This window comes from Nicotiana tabacum, chromosome 20, assembly GCF_000715075.1.
Source record: "Nicotiana tabacum cultivar K326 chromosome 20, ASM71507v2, whole genome shotgun sequence".
In the NCBI taxonomy this organism is placed as follows: domain Eukaryota; kingdom Viridiplantae; phylum Streptophyta; class Magnoliopsida; order Solanales; family Solanaceae; genus Nicotiana; species Nicotiana tabacum.
The window spans coordinates 4,132,572-4,143,094 of NC_134099.1; positions in this window are offsets into that span (position 1 = coordinate 4,132,572).

The window sequence follows — 10,523 nt, forward strand, 5'->3', positions numbered from 1 at the left end:
GGTGGAGTTGAGCACAATATTGCATCCTCAGACGGACGGACAGTCCAAGCGTACTATTCAGATATTGGAGGACATGTTGCGTGCATGTGTTATTGATTTCGGAGGTTCGTGGGATGAGTTTTTGACACTTGCAGAGTTTGCCTACAACAACAGCTACCAGTCGAGTATTCAGATGGCTCCGTATGAGGTTTTGTATAGGAGGCAGTGTAGATCTCCAGTTGGTTGGTTCGAGCCCGGCGAGGCTAGGCTATTGGGGACAGATTTGGTTCAGGATGCCTTAGAGAAGGTGAAGGTGATTCAGGAGAGACTTCGTACAGCGCAGTCGCGTCAGAAGAGTTATGCGGACCGGAAGGTTCGAGATGTATCCTATATGGTGGGTGAGAAGGTTTTGTTGAAGGTTTCGCCCATGAAGGGTGTTATGAGATTTGGGAAGAAGGGTAAATTGAGTCCTCGATTCATTGGGCCTTTTGAGGTGCTTCGGAGGATTGGGGAGGTGGATTATGAGCTTGCATTGCCACCCAGCTTGTCGAGTGTGCATCCGGTATTTCATGTTTCTATGCTCCGGGAGTATATTGGAGATCCGTTGCATATTTTCGATTTCAGCACGGTTCAGTGGGATGATGATTTGACCTTTGATGTGGAGCCAGTAGCTATTTTGGGTCGTCAGGTTCGGAAGTTGAGGTCAAAAGATATAGCTTCAGTGAAAGTGTAGTGGAGAGGTCGACTCATGGAGGAAAATACCTGGGAAGACCGAGCGGGAGATGCGGAGCAGATATCCTCACCTATTTGAAGCTTCAGGTATGTTTCTTGACTCGTTCGAGGACGAACGTTTGTTTAAGTTGGGAAGGATGTGACGACCCGATCAGTCGTCTCATGAGTTACTGCTCGGTTTTCTCTATTTCTGCTTCTTTATGCTTCGTTATCCGTGTTTTATGTGGCCGAGTTGGTTGGTTTGCGTTCGTGGTTTTGTAAGAAATGAGACACTTAGTCCCTTTTAAGAAGGCTTAAGTTGGAAAAGTCAACCAGATGTTGACTTATGAGTTAGAGGTCTCGGATGTGAGTTCTGATGGTTCGATTAGCTTTGGAAGGTGATTTGTGACTTAGGAGTGTGATCGGAAGTGGTTTTGGAGGTCCGGTTTAGAATTAGGCTTGAATTGGCGAAGTTAGTATTTTGGCGATTTCCGGTTGATAGGTGAGATTTTGATCCGAGGGTCGGAACAGAATTTCGAGAGTTTTTGTGGCTTCGTTGTGTGATTTGGGATGTGTGTGCAAAATTTTAGGTCATTTGGATGTGGTTTGGTTGGGTTTTTTGATCAAAAGCGTATTTCGGAAGTTTTTAGAAACTTAGGCTTGAATTCGATGAGAATTGATGGTTTTGGCGTTGTTTGAGGTATTTTGATGATAGGAACAAGTTTGAATGAGGTTTTAGGACATGTTTGTGCTCTTGGTTGAGGTCCCGGGGGCCTCGAGTGAGTTTTGGGTGGTCAATCGGACTATTTTCTAAGTTGAAAAGTTGCAGATTTTGGGAGTTCAGGTGTTGCAGAAAATAACCCTTCGCGTTCGCGAGGGGTATGTCGCGTTTGCGTAGAAGGATTTGAGGAAGACCAGAATTAATCCTTCACGTTCGCGAGAGGTGCCTCGCGTTCACGAAAGGATGGGAAGCAGTGCATCGCATTCGCAAGAAGGCACTCGCGATCGCGTAGAGCAAATTGGGGTCCAAGGCATTTTGTTCATCGCGTTCGTGTAATGTTGTCGCGTTCGCGAAGGTGTAGGAGGCAGAAGCATCACATTCACGATTGGTGTGACGCATTCGCGTAGGGCAAAAATTGGTCAACGTAAGTTTGTGCTTCGTTAACGTGAGACGTTGACCGCGTTCGCGAAGAAGGAATATCAGAACTGGGCAGAAAGTTTATAAGACATTTCCTCCGCGATTTTGAGCCATTTTTCCACTATAGTTGATCATTTTGAGAGCTATTTGAGGGAGATTGAAGAGGGATTTAAGGAGAATTGATTGGAGGTAAGTTTTATGAACCAAAAACGTGATTCTATTGTGAAATTAACCTAGAAATTCATGGAATTTAAGCTAAAATTGGAAGAACTAGGGCTTGGGATTTTGAACTTTTGAATTGGGATTTGAGGGACCATTTGAGGTCAGAATTGAGAACTTTTGGTATGTATGAACTCGTGGGATGATAAGGAATCTAATGATGTGAAATTTTTTGAGTTTTAAAAAGTGGGCCCGGGGCTCGGGTTTTTGCTAATTTCGAGATTTTTGATATTTTTCGATTGTTTTCGATTGTTTTCGCTTGGGTTATGTTCCCTTAGCATATTGTGACATATTCGTTCTGGTTTTGGTCAGATTCGACACGCGAGGAGGCCGATTTGAGAGGCAAAGGCGTCGCGAGCTAGAGCTTTTGCTGGTTCGAGGTGAGTAATGGATGTAAATGATGTCCTGAGGGTTTGAAACCCCGGATTTGCACATTGTAGTGCTATATTGAGGTGAGACACGTGCTTAATGATGAGCGTGGGGTCGTTTACTTTTGGGGATTGTGCCTTGGTTCGTCCCGAGTGATGCTTTTACCGCGTATTTGATTGAAGCTTATTTGTTATCATCATTATTTGGACTGATTGTTGTATTTGGGCTTCGTGCCAACTATTTGAACCCTCCGGGGAGTTTTATCATTATTTTCTCACTGTTTTGACCTACTACTTGAACTCAGTCGTATCGTTTTTCCACTATTTTACAACTCAGACACTTTTTACTTGGTTTTGAAACTAAAATGATACATTAAATGATGTTTTGGGCTGAGAACTACTGTTTTACTAATGCTCGAAGGGCTTATATGATTTCTGGACTGAGTACGGCCAAGGGCCAGATGTGAAGATACCATGGGATTGGGCTGCACGCCGCAGCAGTGTTATACTGATATTGATATGAGGCCGATGGCCTAGATTTGATGCCACGAGATGGCTTAATATTGGGCTTGGGCCGTAAGGGGCCCCTCCCGGAGTCTGCACACCCCTAGTGAGCGCCATCGACGATAAATAAATGGATCAAGTTGCGCGCCGCAACGGGTACTGTAGGGTACCATACTATGTGTTGCATTTCTTTATTTGACTATTACTTATCTGCTTATCTGCTGTAGTATCTTTCATATTTCGATTACATTGGTTTATCGCTTCCATATTACTTATTTTAAACTGCCGGATTATAGATTACTCTGTATTCTTCCATGATTTCTTATTCTCAGCCATTATTTATGTTTATTACTCACTGGGTCGAAGTACTCACATTACTACCTGTACCTTGCGTGCAGATCCAGGTGTATCTGAGGCTGAGTGAGGATTCTTCTATTGAGAAGTGTATATCCGGGAGCATCGAAGTAGTTGCATGGTGTCCGCAGCCCTGATCTCTCCCTTCTATCCTTTTGTTTTATCCGCATTCCCTAGACTGATATGTATTAGATTAGTAAACCTATATTAGAGGCTCAGACTTGTGACACCGGATCTATATGGGCTATGTAGTAGGATTATTATTTGAAATTTCGCATGTTTAACTCTTACTTCAGACTTCTAATATGATGATTTGGTAAACTAACTGTGATGGCTAGTAATGAACTGCATGAGAAATGGGTTAAGGTTGTTGTAGACGCGTGATTTTTGACCCTCCCCGAGAATTTTCACATTTTTAGCGTAAATATTTAATTTAGGTCTAATATAGCTATTTTAGCTATTTTGACTATTTTACTTTATTTTCGTCGCAAAAGAAAAATTACAAAAAATATATATAAAAATTTTAGCTTATGTATTTCTCATAAACTTGAAAAATACAAAAAATAGTACCTTATTTTTGTACTTTGTATAATTTCGAAAATTATAAAAAAATATATAGTTTTATTAATGTTTTGCAGTCATTTTAAACTTAAAAAAAATATAAAAATAGTACTTTATGTTTTTATCGTTGTATAATTTCGAAAATTACAAAAAAAAAAGTTATTAACGTTTTGTAGCTATTTTAATCTTGAAAAATACAAAAAAATAGTACTTTATATTTTATCTTTTTATAAAAACGAAAATGACAAAAATAGTTTTTATTCTCGGGTCTGAACAAAGAATAATATTTAGGTTTAAACTACCCGTTTTTAGGCCTAATTTTCGGATCTGACCCATAATAATCCGAGCCCACCACACACGGGGAACCCCACAGCGCATGGGGGACACATGTCTTGGACCCCTACACACGTGGGGTCCATGTCCTTTGAACAAGGACAAAACACATGGGATTGGAAATTTTAAAAGGTTGAAAATTTGGGAAAGGGCGGACAAAAAGGTGAAAAGAAGGGGGAGGGAACGTGAGAAAAGGGGAAGTGAAAGAATTTTAAAAGAAAAGTTTTAAAAAGGAGAAAGGGACAACACGTGAAAGGGGGATTTAAAAATTTGAAAAGGCAAAAATTTTGAAAAAGGGAAAAGCGGACAGAACGTGAAAAAAGGAGGGGATTTTGAAAAGAAAAAGTTTTGAGGAAGGCACTATTTACCTTCTTCTTCTTGTGGATGAAGAAAAAACGAAATAGTCCAAGACTTCTTCATTTGGCCATTGCTTCTTCTTCTTTAGCATCCAAACGATACCAGTTTTCCGTCGCGTCGACCACCCCGTCAAGCAGCAGTTGCTGCAGCTGCTTCACGCCCTTCCCCATCGCCTTCTTCCTCCATTGAAACCAGCTCCATACGCGTCCCGTCGACCCCGCCACCAGCTCCCTCCATCGCGTCCAGCTCGTCGCGCCGACCCTACTGCCCAAACTCCTAGCAAACGACCACAACCCGTATCCCGTCGACCAAACGTCCACCAGCAACACACCGGAAAAACCAGCAACGGACATCAACAGAAACGTTGTCTCGTCCCCCATCTCCACGTCCAGCACACAGTAACTTCCGTTCAGCCCCGTCGACCCTACTGTTGCTTCGTCGTTCGGGAAGCAGTTGTTGTTGCGTTGCCGAGCAGCTGTTGCTGCGTTTCTTCTCCTTCGTCGTCAACACTACTCCTTCAGTCCGAAGAACTAGCAGTCTGCTTTTTCCTCACATCCAAACGACCCCTTTTGCTCCATCTCCTCGTATCAGTCTGCTGCGTTGAAAACAACCAGCAGCAACCAACATCTCGGATCGTTAGCAGTCTTGGGCCGAGCTTTCAGTTTCCATTGAGGTCGTTTTTGTTCGTCGAGGTCCGGTACGTCGAGGTTGTTGTCCGAGGTTTCGTCGCAGGTCCAACGCATCAGACGTTAATCACAAGTAGGTCACCTCTGCCCGTGTCCTTCATATTTGTTGTTGGTAATATGTATATGTGGTTGTTGAAATACAATCCTAGTTCATGCGGATAGTATGCAATTAAGCGAGACATATATATATGATGTTTGTGAATTGCTATTTCTTGTTAATTAACTCCGTATGGTATTGAAATTTGGCCGTGAATGTCTTTTCCTTTGTTTCGTTACTTTAAGTAGTTATTCGGCATTTTGTTTCTTCATGCTTAGATTGTTGCTATCCAAATATTTGTCACAATAGGTGTTTGTACACATTCTGAAAGATGTTAATTATTTTAGTTTGTCTTAATAGTTGCGTATACGTGTAGTAGTAATTTTAAAATTATAGTAGTAATTTTAATCCCACGAAAAATACTCTTTTCATCAAATAAGTTCAATCTTCAACCCATGGCCTCCACTTAATTAATTTCAACTCTTTATAAATCAAAGTGTGCCGTTGGTTGGATTTTTCGTAGCCAAGTAGAAAAATGTAGTTGCCTTAAGTTTGCCCTTTTAAATAAAAATGAGACGAGTCTCGCCAAATAAAACGTACAGATTGCGGGGCCCTCACAAAAAATGTATAGTTTAATTAGAATTCGGGAGGACCGTTTAGCGAATTTCACGGCCTTCCCAAAATAATAACGCGATAGTCTTTTTAGGCGCGTGTTTAATAGTTTACTTTCTTAAGCTTGGGTGTGCATTTCATGCGACCCAAATCCAAATCCCAAAACATCAAATAAAATGTGTTCCGGATTGTGGGTGCATTTCATGTGACGCAATCCAAAGACGTATTTTAAACGATGTTTACATTCTTTTAAAAATAATAATAATAAAGTGGTAAAAGTTAAAATTAGCACACAGGTTCATAATTGTATTAAAATCAGATAAATTAGACGAATATGACAGTTGAGCGACCGTGCTAGAACCACGGAATTCGGGAATACCTAACACCTTCTCCCGGGTTAACAGAATTCCTTATCTAGATTTCTGGTTCGTAGACTGTAATATGGAGTCATTATTTTCCTCGATTCGGGATTAAATTGGTGACTTGGGACACCCTAAATCTCCCAAGTGGCGACTCTGAAATAAATAAACAAATCCCGTTTCGATTGTCCTTTAATTGGAAAAAACTCCTTCACCCCTCGCGGGGGCGGAAAAAGGAGGTGTGACAGCTGTTTATTCGTCAGGCTTGCCTAGCAGTGTGTTGGGCGCCATCACGACCCGGGGTTGGGGTCGTGACAGAAGCGATGCAAGCACCAAATGCAGAAAATGCATGCTATAGATGTGGAGGAAAGGGGCACTGGTCACGTACTTGTCGTACGCCAAAGCACCTGGTTGAGCTTTATCAAGCCTCCCTAAAGAAGACAGAAAAATGCTGAAGCAAATTTTATTTCTGAAAATAATTTAGACTTCATGCATTTGGATGTAGCTGATTACCTTGCACTCCCTGATGGAGAAACAAGTCATTTGATCAGTGGTGAATCTGTAAAAATATAAATATTTTAATTTGTATTGTTTGCAATAGATAGTATGGTTATATAATTGTTGTACATAAAGAAAAATTATGATTTGATAATGATGTTTACTATAATATATCTTGTTTATGTCATTTTGAAGAATATGGATAACATTATTAGATCAACTTAAACTCTAGCAGAGTTTGCAAGAAATATACAACCACAAGAAGTGGTTATATTTCGTATATCTCATTGTAATTATATTTTGTTAACTACCAGAAGTGGTATATGCCTATGATCACCAGAAGTGATAATTTAGGCTTTCTATGGTTACAATTGAAGATAAGCTACATAAATATTCTCTATATTAAATGCACGCCTCGATTTGCTCCTGAAGTAGTAAATATTTTAAAAGAGGTTGAGGCATCACAATTTGATGTGATTAATGCGCATTCAGATAATTATGTTCGATTTCCTGAAGGATGAGAACTTTTGATAATATTAATCCATTTCCTGAAGTGAATGTGACAATATTAATAAATTTGGTAAATATAAACGCGCTCTTGATGTGAATATATTACAATTCACCTACAGAAGAGGTAATATAATTGAGAGAATATATACTCAATATTTCGTATTTTAAATTTACTTCTGAAGAAGTAACACAATTGAAATTGCCTCCTGAAGTAGGAAAATATTATGAAGAAGAGTTTTCTTGTGCTTAAACAATTGTTTTACATTGTTTATTTGATTGTGATTTTCTCTCATGATACCAGAAGTGTATGAGAAATATTTGATAGTACAAAATGTATCAACAACTCCTGAAGAGCTAACTGTTTGCCTAGAAGACACATGACACCAGTAGTGTCCGATAAATATTAGATTGTGGATAATAAATGAAGGCTCTTGAAGAGTTTATATAAAAATATGTCATTCGTATTATATGATTATGGTCAAAATATATGTTGTAGTAAACCTGAAGTTTACTAATACAAGTGACTATCATATTGATACTACAAATGATTGGAAGATTGAAAATCTGTATGTTTCCACAATCATAGGGGGTAAAATAATATGTATGTGAGAAGTTACTCGCCTTATTATTCAATTTGTACTACATCATGTATCATAGTAAATCAAAAGTTTATGCCATAGTTAACTAGAAGTTTACTAAGAGATAGCACACGCCATGATAAACTTGAAGTTTTCATTTGCCATTTTTAAATGAGCTATTTGAGAATTCTGATAAGCATATACTGAAGAACCAGAAGATTCTTCAAGAATTCTCTTGTGCTTCTTGTTCTCATATTATTATACCGGCTAAAGTTGGGACTAAGACCCCTGAATTTTGGAATATATAAAAGGTGAATATGGGCCCATTCACCTATCATGTGAGCCACTTATAGATGCATATATAAGATGCTTACATGTATGTATATTGTCAACCTGCAGTTTGGTATTTGAGATTGCTTTTATCAATTAAGAGCTTAACTTTCAAATTATGAAATCAAGATAATTCATCTTGATAATGCTGGTTTATATCCAAGCTGGTTTAGCATTGAATACCTCATACTAATGGCTAACCTATTGCTTATGAGAACAAAGCTTCATGTGTTGCCCTAAGATATTCTAAATTGCATACAACAGCACTTGTATGCATCAGGCCAACAATATATGATAAAGTCCTCCCCTAACAATTGGTTTAGGATTAGAAATCAAATATTTTTACTATCTTTTGATGTGTGGTATATGACTAAATTCTCTACCATAATACACAAAGATATATTTCTCAAAGAACATTGGGGATATATGTTAGTTTTTCTAACATTTGGAGAATGGAATAAACAGCTAAAAAATATGTTATATGAATCAAATTATCATTAGTATGATCCTCACTCAGAAGGTAACTCAAATCAAATACCAGAAGCATTTGCTGATCCATAATTAAATATCATATTTCAGCTACAAATGCTCCTATTAAAATTAAAGTTCCTGAAGGATAAAGTGTATTATACGCATGAAGCGTGGTAGACCAATTGGTTCCAAAGGTAACAATCCTTGAAAAATGATAGGATTTAATGATCAAAATGATCATAATAAGGAGGAAATTAACTCTAGAAGAGCCCACGACATAACATTTCATGAAACTCCAGAAAAAGTTCAGGTACCTGAAAATAAAGAAAGTGATGAGATCTCAACAAGTTATGTTGCTTAGGAACTGATACAAAATGATCGTCGACGATATATTTTATATGATATAGTGCACAATATTGTAAAAGATTGTGATTGGACCAACAGTCCAGACACTTGAAGATGTCATACCATTTAGATACAAGTTATAACCTATATGACTTATTTGATTAAATCTATATGAAGATCCTTGAAAGATTTAAAATACCTGAAGCATATAATTCAAAGTCTTGAAAAAAATGTACTCGATCAAATTATAAAGATCTTTGTACGGTTTAAAGCAACATGGGCATGTGTAGTATAATCGCATGTGATCACTTGTTTTAAAATAAAATTCTATGTTCTAAGGCCTTAAAAACCTCTTTTAACATTACCTCGATATACGTGCGCAGCCCGGGCGCATAGCCGGAAAGCCTAGATGTGAAAATATGTGAAAAATGATAAATTTTGACTGTAAAATGAGCTAATTTGACTTTGGTCAATATTTTGGATAAACGGACCCGGACCCATAATTTGACAGTTCCAGAGGGTCCGTAGGGAAATATGGGACTTGGGCGTATGCCCAGAATCGAATTTCGAGGTCCCAAGCTCGAGAAATGAATTTTTGAAAGAAATTATTTTCTGAAATTGTTTATAAGGTTTGGAAATGAATTTTGATTAGAACATGTTGGTATCGGGCCCGTATTTTAGTTTTGGCGCCCGGTACAGGTCTTATATATGATTTAAGATAATTCTGTGAAATTTGGTAAGAAACGGAATTCATTTGACATGATTCGGACCTTAAATGCAAATTTGATGTTTAAAGAAGTTTTGAGAAATTTCATTGATCTTGAGGTTTAATTCGATGTTCATAATGTTATTTTGGTGATTTGAGTACACGAATAAGTCTGTAGGATGTTTCTGAGGTTGTGTGTATATTTGGTTTGGAGCCCCGAGGGCTCGGGTGAGTTTTGGATAGGCCATGGTGTGCATTTTTAACTTAGAAAATTGCAGGATTTCAGTTGTGCATAGCAGGCCTGCAGGCTTCGCATTTGCGAAGCCTGGCTCGCAAATGCAAGCGGCTTGTCGTAATTGCGAAGAAAGCCCAGGTCAACTCCCTCTCGCAAATGCGAGATTACCTTCGCAATTACAAAGTTTTCCATTTGGTCGGTGATCTCAAATGCGATGTTATGGTCGCAATTCCCAAGTAGCAAATGCGACAGGTTGATCGCAAATGCGAAAGTCCAGTTTTCCCTGAAGGATTCGCAAATGCGAGCCCTGTTTTGCAATTCCCAAGCTAGCAGAGGTCGGGGTTCGCAATTCCCATACCTGCGACCTGCAACTTTATACTTAGACGATTTTAAACCCATTTTTCATATCTTTTCAAAACACAAACTCCTTTGGGCGATTTTCCAAGAACAACTCTTCTTCCAAATAGATTGTAAGTTAATTTTAACTCATTTCCTTCAATCATTAGCATCTTTTAACCTGATTTCAACTTAAAATCAAATATTTTCATGGGGGAAATTGAGAGTTTTGGGTAGAATCTAGATTTTTCAAAAATTAGGGATTTGGACCTTGATTTGAGATCTGATTTCAAAAC